We start from the raw sequence: 12,376 nt of genomic DNA, 5'->3' as shown, positions 1-12,376 counted from the left end.
TGAGAAAAACTTCAAATGTCCAGTCGAGGGATAGGAAAATAAGAGGTAGATATCCAAACAATGGAACATACACAGTAGCTAAGTTAATGAACTAGCTCTGTAGTTGTCAAAGAATAAATGATGATACAAAGAATCAAAAGCAGTGTCGAGTGAAAAAAAGCAAGTTGCAGAACTATATATAAACTGATACCATATTTATAAATAAACAAAATCCCACAGAACCTAAACTGATCACATACTTTATGTAAGTATAGGCATAGAATGCAATATCACACACCAAATTCATGACAGCTGTTGCTTACGTAGATGGAAGGAGGCAAATTGAGCAGAGGGAAAAAAATGAAGACTTCAACTTTACAATGCTTTCTTTTATTTAAAAAAAAAAAAAAAAAAAAAACACCAAAATGTTAAAATTTGCTGGTTCCAGGAGGCTGGGTTCAATAATGTGTGCTATATTATTCCTTGTGCCTTTTTAAAAAAACAGTAAAAATTTATATGTGTGTGTGTGTGTGTGTGTGTGTGTGTGTGTGTACATATATTTGAGACTAGAGACAAATTGGAAACAGGTAAGTTTCCAAGAAAGGGGCTTGGTTGGTTGGGAAAACTGACACTCTCACATGGAAGAACGTTGTGATTAACGAGTTGTGTTTATTAACATGGAATCATTCGTTCCTTCTCATTATTGTTTGTTGTTGTGTGTTTGGCTTTTTTTTTTTTTTTCTGTTTTGTTTTGTTATTGGTCCCTGCTATGAGCCATGTGCTAAGATAAACCGTACATGGGATAGCATGGGTGAGCAAAACCACAAGATTTATCCCCTGGTGGAGCTTATAGAAGTGTTCAAGAAAAACAACATACAGGGCCTGGTGGCTCATGCCTGTAATCCCAGCACTTAGGGAAGCTGAGATGGGTGGATCACTTGAGGCCAGGAGTTCAAGACCAGCCTGGCCAACAGAGTAAGATTCCATCTCTGCTTAAAAAAATAAAAAATAAAATAAAAAAGAAAAAACAGCAATGTAAGTTTATTTTATGTATATATATATACAATAAACTATATATATATACACACACACACACACACACACATATATATATATATATTTTTTTTTTTTTTTTGAGACGGAGTTTCGCTCTTGTTGCCCAGGCTGGAGTGCAATGGCGCGATCTCGGCTCACCGCAACCTCCGCCTCCTGGGTTCAGGCAATTCTCCTGCCTCAGCCTCCTGAGTAGCTGGGATGACAGGCACGCGCCACCATGCCCAGCTAATTTTTTGTATTTTTAGTAGAGACGGGATTTCACCATGTTGACCAGGATGGTCTCGATCTCTCAACCTCGTGATCCGCCCGCCTCGGCCTCCCAAAGTGCTGGGATTACAGGCTTGAGCCACTGCGCCCGGCCAGTACACATATATATTTTATTTTATTTTTTCCCCTCCCACTGGCCACACATACATATTTTTAAAAATATTTTTAAAGCCCAGAAAATTATATAGCCAAATGTTAAAAGTGGTAGTCTCTGGATGTATTATAGTGATTCTGGGTGATTTTTGTCTTATAGTTCCTGATACTTCTATAGCAGGATAGTTAACAACAGAATTCTTTTTTTTTTTTTTTTTTTTTTGAGGCAGAGTCTTGCTCTGTTGCCCAGGCTGCATGCAGTGCAGTGGTGTGATCTTAGCTCACTGCAACCTCTGCCTCCTGGGTTCAAGCGATTCTCCTGCATCAGCCTCCCAAGTAGCTGTGATTATAGGCATGCACCACCATGCCCAGCTAATTTTTGTATTTTTAGTAGAGATGGGGTTTCACCACATTGGCCAGGCTGGTCTCGAATTCCAGACCTCAGGCAATCTGCCTGCCTCAGCCTCCCAAAGTGCTGGAATTACAGGCTTCAGCCACCGTGCCTGGTCCAGAAAATGTCTTAAAATTAATCAGCTAAATAATTGCAGCTACATAATGTATCCAGCTGAGAAGAGGGGAAAAAGAGCGACACAAGACCAGCTGAGCACAGAGCCCACAGCAGTGACAAAATTGCAGTGTATAAATTAACTGAATAACGGAGTGTGTGTGTGTGTGTGTCCTTATTTTATACCAGGTATTGCTCTAGATTTGTGTATTATTTACTTCTCAGAATGACCCTGTTATTCACCCCATTTTATAAAAGAGGATACTGAAATGCAGACAGCTCAAGTAACTTGGCCAAGCTCAAAGAGCGGAGATTCAGACCTTCATAGATCTAACTCCAGAGCTTGGAAACACTGAATGATAATGCCCTCTCTAGGTAATCTCAAGAAGTCAGGATTACAACATTCTCATAATTAAGGAAACAAAGCAAATTAACTCCCTTATACTTCGTCTGAAAGAGGAAAGGACTTTGTGGAGTGAGGAAGAGGGGAGCTCAAAGACTTGTGTCTCCAGTCTCAAGCAAAGCAGAGGAATCCAGGCCTAGCAGACACAGAGAATCCACTTGCTGGCCAGGCCTCTGCAGTCGTGAAGCCAGGATAGTGCAGGGGTTCTCTCCCTGAGGCTCCTATACAATATCACCTATGGCTGGGTGCGGTGGCTCACATCTGTAATCCCAGCACTTTGGGAGGCCGAGGCAGGCAGGTCACTTGAGTCCAGGAGTTCGAGATCAGCCTGGACAACATGGCAAAACCCTGTCTCTACTAAAAATACAAAAATTAGCCGGGCGTGGTGGTTCATGCCTGTAATCCCAGTACTCGGGAGGCTGAGGCATGAGAATCGCTTGAGCCTGGGAGGTGGAGGTTGCAGTGAGCCAAGATTGCACCACTGCATTCAAGCCTGGTGATAGAGCCAGACTCTATCTCAAAAAGTAAAAATAAAATAAATGCTGCCAAACTACAGGAGAATGTTCTCTATGGGCAGTAGCCTAAAAGTAGAGTAGGATCAGATCGTGCAAGGCCCAGACAATCAGGAAAAAGCTATGCAACATTGGCTCATTTCATTTGTTTTAGGGTTGTTTTACATCCATATACAGTACTTTATGTCCTTGACTAAATTATACATTCCTTAAGAACAGAGAAGATATTCTCCCTGAAAAACTATATGTAAAGAGCATTTTAATGGTAAAATTCAAGGCCAGGTGGTGACTCACACCTATAATCCCAACACTTTGAGAGGCTGAGGTGGGAGGATCACTTGAGCCTAGGAGTTCAAGACCAGCCTGGGCAACATGGCGAAACACTGTCTCTACCAAAAATACAAAAAAAATGAGCCAGGCATAGTGGCCCATGACTGTGGTCCCAGCTATTCAGGAGGCTAAGGCTACAGTGAGCCGTGATTGCTGCCACTGCACTGCAGTCTAGGTGACAGAGGCCCTGTCCCGCCCCAGAAAAAAAATAGTGCACTTAATACGTTCAATTTAACAGTTTTGGGGGACAGGGTTTGGTCTGTTTGTTTTTTATTGAGTGGGGGAGACCACACATGTGTGCTCTCACACCAGGCTAATTTTTTAATTTTTTTGTAGAGATGGGTTTCTGCCTTGTTGCCCAGGCTGGTCTTGAGTGTTGGGACTACAGGCATGAGCCCCTGCACCAGGCTTTGTGTTTTGAGGAAATGTTGTGGTTAGTTATTATGAAATACATATATGTATGTCTATTAGTCTATGCCTTCAGTTCCTGAATCTGAGCTTTTAATACCCTTGTAGTTATGGGTGCTAGGAGAATCTTCTGTTCTAACATTTGGTCTTTGACCCCAATTCCTGTCCCAGAGCTCCTGAGTCCCTCCAAATTTCCTGATTAGACTCTTGGAACTTTTCAGCCCCATCTCCCACCCTCCAGGAAAGGGAGGAGGGGCTGGCGACTGAGTTAATCAATCATGCCAACATCAATCATGCCAACATCACAAAGCCTCCATAAAAATCCCTGAACTGCGGTAGTCGGGAGCTTCTGGGTTGATGAATACATCTGCATGCTGGGAAGGAGGCAAATTCCAGCTCCATGGGGACAGAAAGTCCGGCACTTAGGACTCTTCCAGACCTCCACCTATGTATCTCTTCTGTTCATCTGTATCCTTTATAGTATTAACCTGTAAATGCAGGTGTTTCCGTGAGTTTTATTATTTATTTATTTATTTATTTTTGAGACAGAGCCTTGCTCTGTCACCCTGGCTGGAGAGCAATGGTATGATCTCAGCTCACTGCAACCTCACCTCTCAGGTTCAAGTGATTCTCCTGCCTCAAACTCCCAAGTAGTTGGGATTACAGGTGTGCACCATTATGCCCAGGTAATTTATTTTTTTTTTTTCCAGTAGAGATGGGGTTTCACCATGTTGGCCAGGCTGGTCTCAAACTCCTGACCTCAAGTGACTTGCCAGCCTCGGCCTCCCAAAGTGTTGGGATTACAGGCGTGAGGCACTGCGCCCAGCCTCCATGAGTTTTATAAGTCATCCTAGCAAACTAATAAAACCTGAGAAGGGGTAGTGAAAAGTGATTAACAGCCAGTTGATCAGCAGTATAGGTGACAGCCTACTATTGGCATCCCAAATGGGGACAGTTTTCTAGGACTGAGCCCTTAACCTGTTGGGTCTGCACTAACTCTAGGTAGTGTCAGAATTGAACTGAATTATTCTAAGACACCCAGTTGGTATGTGAGGGGAAAAACCCACACACTTTGGTGACCAGAAGTATGTTGAGTGTTCAATGTGAGTGTAGAAGGAAAATCTTTTTCCTCAGTTCGTTTTTCCTTTAGAGTTATTTTGTCTCTGTTAGGTAATCAGCTATTTTTTCTCTGCTGTTAAGAGTCCAGCCTTTAGTAATATATTATACCTTATTAATTTTCAACTTTTGATATGCTATTAACAAAGAAACACTGCTTAGCTTATTAAAATTATATGTAAAATAAAAACTAATAGAACTTCTTATCCCTAAAACCTATTTTTCTATGCAGAAAACTAGAACTTTCTGACAGCTATTTCAACTATCAAAAGACCTTTTGCTCTCTCAGTTCCTAGACATCTTCCACAGAGTTTAGAATATTGGAAGTCAGATTTATGGAAACGTGGAGTGTTATTATTTTGCTTGTTTTTGTTTTTTTGAGACAGGGTCTGGCTCTGTCACCCAGGCTGGAGTGTAGTGGCGCAATGACGGCTCACTGCAGCCTCAACCTCCCAGGCTCAAGGGATCCTCCTATCTCAGTCTCCCCAGTAGCTGGGACTCCAGATGCATGCCAGCATGCCTGGCTAATTTTTGTATTTTTTGTAAAAATGGTGTTTCACGGGACTCCATGTTTGGATCCCCTTCCACGAACACTCCCTTCGTGGAAGCCATCTTTCTCTCTCCGGGATTTTCCCTCTGGAGTCCCCTTCCACGAACACTCCCTTTGTGGAAGCCTCTCTTCTCCTCTTAAACTCCATCTCTCTATTGCCTTCCACTCAGTGTGGAAGCTGCTTTCCTCTCCTGCATTCCATCTTTCTGGATTCTCTCACTCAGTGTGAGAGTTATCTGTTTCTTTCTCTTTCCTTCTCCTGTTTCTCTCTCTCTTTAAATAAATCACTTTCTTAAAAAAAAAAAAAAGAAAGAAAGAAAGAAAGAAAGAAAAAGAAAAAGAAAAATGGTGTTTCCCTGTGTTGTCCAGGCTGGTCTTGAATTCCCGGACTCAGGTAATTTCCACCTCCCAATATGTTAGGATTACAGGCATGAGCCACCTCTCCCAGCGCATGTTATTGTTATCTGAGATGGAGTCTCACTCTGTCACCCAGGCTGTAGTGCAGTGGCACGACCTTGGCTTACAGCAACCTCTGCCTTCTGGGTTCAAGTGATTCTCCCGCCTCAGCCTCCAGAATAGCTGGGATCACAGGCATGCACCACCACACGTAGCTAATTTTTGTATTATTGGTAGAGATAGAGTTTCACCATCTTGGCCAGGCTGGTCTCAAACTGCTGACCTCAGGTGATCCACCCGCCTCAGACTCCCAAAGTGCTGGGATTACAGGCATAAGCCACCACGCCCAGCCTGTGTATTATTATTATTGTTTGTTTGTTTGTTTGAGACAGAGTCTCACTCTATCGCCCAGGCTGGAGTGCAGTCTCAGCTCACTATAGCCTCTGCCTCCCAGGTTCAAGCGATTCTCCTGCCTCAGCCTATCAAGTACCTGGAACCACAGGCCTGTGCCACCATACTTGGCTAATTTATATATCATATATATATATGTATATATATTTTTTTTGAGACAGAGTTTCGCTCTTGTTGCCCAGGCTGGAGTGTGCAATGGCGCGATCTCGGCTCACCGCAACCTCCGCCTCCTGGGTTCAGGCAATTCTCCTTCCTCAACCTCCTGAGTAGCTGGGATTACAGGCACGAGCCACCATGCCCAGCTAATTTTTTGTATTTTTAGTAGAGACGGGGTTTCACCATGTTGACCAGGATGGTCTCGATCTCTCGACCTCGTGATCCACCTGCCTCGGCCTCCCAAAGTGCTGGGATTACAGGCTTGAGCCACCGCGCCCGGCCTTAATTTTTATATTTTTAGTAGAGATAGAGTTACACCATTTTGACCAGGTTGGACTCGAACTTCTGAGTTCAAAATGATACGCCTGCCTCGCCTCCCAAAGTGCTGGGATTACAGGTGTGAACCACCTCTCCTGGCCTATCTGTTATTTTTTTTTTTAAGCCTTTATTTAATAGGTTTCCCCACTAGTTTTCTTTCTTTCTTTTTTTTTTCTTTTTTTTTTTTTTTTTGAGAAGGAGTCTCACTCTGTTGCCCAGGTTGGAGTGCAGTGGCGTGATCTAGGCCCACTGCAACCTCCACCTCCCGTATTCAAATGATTCTCCTCCCTCAGCCTCCTGAGTAGCTGGCACTATAGGTGCCCACCACCATGCTTGGCTAATTTTTTTATTTTTAGTAGAAACAGGTTTCACCATGTTGACCAGGCTTGTCTCAAACTCCTGACTTGTCTCAAACTCGTGATCTGCCCATCTCAGCCTCCCAAAGTACCGGGATTATAGGCATGAGCTACCATGCCCAGCTTTCTTTCTTAATTTAAATTGTATTTTATTTTTTAATCTGTGGTAAAATATCCATTACATAAAATTTACCATCTTAACCATCGTAAACATTACAGATTCTCATTTTGTACAATTATGAAAACAATTTAGATACCAGAGGAGAAAATCCTCAGTATTGAATTTTAATTCTTATGCATGTTTTCCAATGTTAAAATCATGAGACTGTACATTTTCCTCTGATTTTAATTTTTTTCTAATTGCTTTGCTTTTAGCTATTTTGGAAAACGGAATCTCCGGGGAAATACAGCAGTAGCCTCTAATGCGTACTTGGGGAATGCCCAGGGTTCCAGCACCTTTCCAGGGCAACCACCTGACCGGTCCCACGGACCTCCCTTTCCAGCCACCTTTGGAGACTCCCAAGTGTAGCTTCATTCTCCAAATAGCCACTCTGCTTCTCAGATGAGTAATAAAGTATGTGGTTGTGTAAGTCAGAATTGCCCAATAATTTGAGAAGATTCATTCCCAGAAAAGCTCAAAGAAACACTGTGAAGAGACAAATCACATTCTGCATTTACAGCATTCTTCCGTTGACATGTTAGTCAGAGAAGAATGGCTAAAACGATTTTTTTTCTTACCACACACCCGGAAAGCTTACTCTTTCTGCTGAGTGAGCTATGACAGCCACGCCAACTATTTATTTACTTCTCATTACGTTTACATTTGGCTGCAACTTCCATTTCATCTGCAGAAATGAGCAGAATGCTGCTTTGTCTATAATTAAAAGAAAAATCCCAGACCCGTAATCCCAGCACTTTGGGTGGCCGAGGCAGGCAGATCACGAGATCAGGAGTTCTAGACCAGCCTGGCCAACCTGGTGAAACCCCGTCTCTGCTGAAATACAAAAACTTAGCCAGGCGTGGTGGTGGGCACCTGTAATCACAGCTACTCAGGAGGCTGAGGCAGGAGAATCGTTTGAACCTGGGAGGCAGAGGTTGCAGTGAGCCAAGACAGTGCCATTGCACTTCAGCCTGGGCAACAGAGTGAGAATCCATCTCAAAAAAAAAAAAAAAAAAAGAAAGAAAGAAAGAAAGAAAAAGAAAATTCCCATGAAAAGATGAAGTTTTTGAAACTGCTGTCAGATTAAAAGAAAAAAAAAGTGATGTTTTAATTCTATATGCTTCAAAGCCTTCCATTTAGACTTTTTTGTGTTTTTTTTGTTTTTTGTTTTTGTTTTTGTTTTTGTTTTTGAGACGGAGTTTCGCTCTTGTTACCCAGGCTGGAGTGCAATGGCGCGATCTCAGCTCACCGCAACCTCTGCCTCCTGGGCTCAGGCAATTCTCCTGCCTCAGCCTCCTGAGTAGCTGGGATTACAGGCACGCGCCACCATGCCCAGCTAGTTTTTTGTATTTTTAGTAGAGACGGGGTTTCACCATGTTGACCAGGATGGTCTCGATCTCTTGACCTCGTGATCCACCCGTCTCGGCCTCCCAAAGTGCTGGGATTACAGGCGTGAGCCACCGCGCCCGGCCCCCATTTAGACTTTTAATCAAAAGTTTGTAGTAAACATTGGTAAGACTTGCTTTAGGAACAACAGGGTAAGGTCCAAACTCTCATCTCACAAAAATCCGTTTCCATACAAAATTAATATTTTCTTTCCCCTTTTTTTTTTTTGTTTTTTGAGACGGAGTCTTGCTCTGTCACCAGACTGGAGGGCAGTGGCATGATCTCGGCTCACTGCAACCTCTGTCTCTGGGTTCAAATGATTCTCCTGCCTCAGCCTCCTGAGTAGCTGGGATTGCAGGTGCCTGACACCAAGTCCAGCTAATTTTTGTATTTTTAGTAGCGACTGGGTTTCACCATGTTGGCCAGGATGGTCTTGATCTCTTTATCTTGTGATCCACCCACTTCAGCCTCTCAAAGTGCTGGGATTATAGGTATGAGCCACTGCACCCTGTCTTTTATTTCTTTTTGAAATGGAGTCTCTGTCACCCAGGCTGGAGTGCAATGGCACACCCTCCACTCTCCGCAACCTCTGCCTCCCGGGTTCAAGCGATTCTCCTGCCTCAGCCTCCTGAGTAGCTGGGATTACAGGCTTGTGGCACCACTCCCAGCTAATTTTTGTATTTTTTAGTAGAGACAGGATTTCACCATGTGGATCAGGCTGGTCTCGAATTCCTGACCTCATGATCCACCTGCCTTGGCCTCCCAAAGTGCTGGGATTACAGATGTGAGCCACTGGGCCCGGCCCAAAATTAATATTTTCATCCCAGCACTTTGGAACTCCAAGGTGGGTGGATCATGAGGTCAGAAGTTTGAGACCAGCCTGGCCAACATGGCGAAACCCTGTCTCTACTAAAAATACAATAAATTACCTGGGCGTGGTGGCGGGTGCCTATAAACCCAGCTACTGGGGAGGCTGAGGCATGAGAATCGCTTGAACTCAGAGGCAGAGTTTGCAGTGAGCAGAGCTCGTGCTTTTGCACTGCAGTCTGGGTGACAGAGTGAGACTCTCAATAACAATAACAATAATAATAATAATATTTTCTAAGTCATCTGAGCTCATTGAAGTTGACAATAAATGTTTAATTATGTAACTGTAAAGGAAACATTTTCATGATCTGTTTTTAAACTGTGAATTTAAAATTAACTACTAAATGTTGTTTTGGTTGTTATTTTACAGTTCCTTTTAAGACCAGTATTTTGCTTTATCAACCAGAGCTGATAAATAAAAACTGAGTGAGTTATCTTCACCCGCTTGAAAAATGGGTTTTGATCATCAAAACCATGATGGGATTATGATAAGGCGATTCACCTGCCGAAGTGGAAACCAGCCAGTAACCAAGAGCCTGCCAAAATAGAGCGCAAAGGGCAATCTACACAAATCAGGAAGCAGTCTCTGCAGATTGTATTCGATAGTTGGTAACCCCAGGCCAAGAAGAGTTCCTGAGTCTGAGGTTGGAACTCGAAAAATGCCGTGGAGCTAATAGCCTTCCGAAAGACAGAGGTGGGAGGAAGAACTAATATTTGAGGTAAAGATACTTGGAAGGAGAAAAGAGCAGAGCAAAGTCCCAGAGAAAGCCTGGTATTCGAGGCATGCAGAGAATGGACTTCTGAGAGAGGAAGGAGGATGTGAGAGAAATAGGGCCATGAAATAAACAAAGAAGTGGAGAGATGAGACGGCACAGCTCTGCGGTTCTGTACAGTCAAACTTAATACTCGGGGAAGAGAGCAAGCTGTAAAAATTACTTTGGAGAGCCCAGCATGGTGGCACATGCCTGGAGTCCCAGCTCTGTGGGAGCTGAAGCAGGAGGATCACTTGAGCCCAGGAGTTCTGGGCTGTAGTGCGCTGTGCCAGTAGGGTATCTGCACTGACTGTGGCATCAAAATAGTGACCTCCCGGGAGCAAGGGACCACCAGGTTGCCTAGGATGGGTGACAAGGCTCAGGTCAGTAATGGAGCAGATCCAAACTCCCACACTGGCTGGGCTTGGTGGCCTTATACCTGTAATCCCAGCACTTTGGGAGGCTGAGGCTGGTGGATCCCTTGAGGTCAGGAGTTTGAGACCAGCCTGGCCAACATGGTGAAAATCCGTCTCTACTAAATATACAAAAATAAAGCTGCGTGTGGTGGCTCATGCCTGTAATCCCAGCACTTTGGGAGGCTGAGGCAGGTGGATCACCTTAGCTCAGGACCGTCAGGTCTCCGTATGCAAGCCTGGAGCCTGAAAGTCTGAAGTCCTGCTTGCCTCGGCTGATGTCTCCCACCCACTGCCTGCATTCGCCATTGTCCCTGATCCGCCCAGCGAAGCTTCGCACAAGCCCCTCACCCAACCCTGCCATCTTAACTGTTCTTACGATAATGTGAATACCTCTCACCCAACCCTGCCACTATAACTGAACTTGTATTCTCCTTGCCCCTATCCCCCAGCACTGTAACTGAACTTACTCTACAACACCCCCACCCCCAAAAAACTGCCCAAATCGATAACACTGCCCTTTGCTAATGCCCTTTTCGGCCTTAGCTTACCTGCACCCAGGTGAATAAACAGCCATGTTGCTCACACAAAGCCTGTTTGGAAGGTCTCTTCATTCAAAGCGCATGTTTTTTCAACAAAGACCAGCCTGGCCAACATGGTGAAACCCCGTCTTTACTACAGATACAAAAATTAGCTGGGTGTGCTAGCAGGCACCTGTAATCCCAGCTACTCCGGAGGCTGAGGCAGGAGAATTGCTTGAACCCAGGAGGCAGAGGTTGCAGTGAGCAGAGATTGTGCCACTGCACTCCAGCCTGGGCAACAGAGCAAGACTCTGTCTCAAAAAAAAAAAAAAAAAAAAAAAAGAGAAAAAGAAAAAACATCCACACTGGTCAGTAGTGGGACTGCACCTGTGAATAGCCACTGTCTTCTAGCCTGGGCAACGTAGTGACACCCTTTCTCTCTCTCTCTCTCTCTCTCTCTCTCTCTCTCTTTTTTTTTTTTTTTTCTTTTTTGAGACGGAGTTTCGCTCTTGTTACCCAGGCTGGAGTGCAATGGCACGATCTCGGCTCACCGCAACCTCCGCCTCCTGGGTTCAGGCAATTCTCCTGCCTCAGCCTCCTGAGTAGCTGGGATTACAGACACGCGCCACCATGCCCAGCTAATTTTTTGTATTTTTGGTAGAGACGGGGTTTCACCACGTTGACCAGGATGGTCTCGATCTCTCAACCTCGTGATCCACCCGCCTCGGCCTCCCAAAGTGCTGGGATTACAGGCTTGAGCCACCGTGCCCGGCTCTCTCTCTCTTTTGAGACGCCCAGGCTGCAGTACAAAGGCGAAGTCTTGGCTCACTGCAACCTCCGCCTCCCAGGTTCATGCAATTCTCCTGTTTCAGCCTCCTGAGTAACTGGGATTACAGGCGCACACCACCACACCCAGCTAATTTTTTATATTTTTAGTTGAGATGGGGTTTCACCATGTTGGCCAGACTGGTCTCAAACTCATGACCTCATGGTCCGCCTGCCTCAACCTCCCAAAGTGCTGGGATTACAGGTGTGAGCCACTACGCCTGGTTGAGACCCTTTCTCTTAAAAAAAAAAAAAAAAAAAAGGGAGATATCACAGGAGGTGGAAGAAGAGAGAGAGGAGAGAGCAGAAACTGAGGGCTGCATTCTGGAGGACAGATCACAGTGCCAAGTGTTCACAGAACAAAAGGCTGGAGCATGGGATGGGTCTACACAGAAAGGCAACTCCAGCAGGGCCCAGTGGCTCAAGCCTGTAATCTGGGCACTTTGGGAGGCCGAGGTGGGTGGATCATGAGGTCAGGAGATCGAGACCATCCTGGCTAACACGGTGAAACCCTGTCTCTACTAAAAATATAAAAATTTAGCCAGGCATGGTGGCACGCGCCTATAGTCCCAGCTACTTGGGAGGCCGAGGCAGGA

This window comes from Saimiri boliviensis, chromosome 16 (genome assembly GCF_048565385.1).
Source record: "Saimiri boliviensis isolate mSaiBol1 chromosome 16, mSaiBol1.pri, whole genome shotgun sequence".
NCBI lineage: Eukaryota > Metazoa > Chordata > Mammalia > Primates > Cebidae > Saimiri > Saimiri boliviensis.
This window is presented reverse-complemented; position numbering follows the sequence as displayed.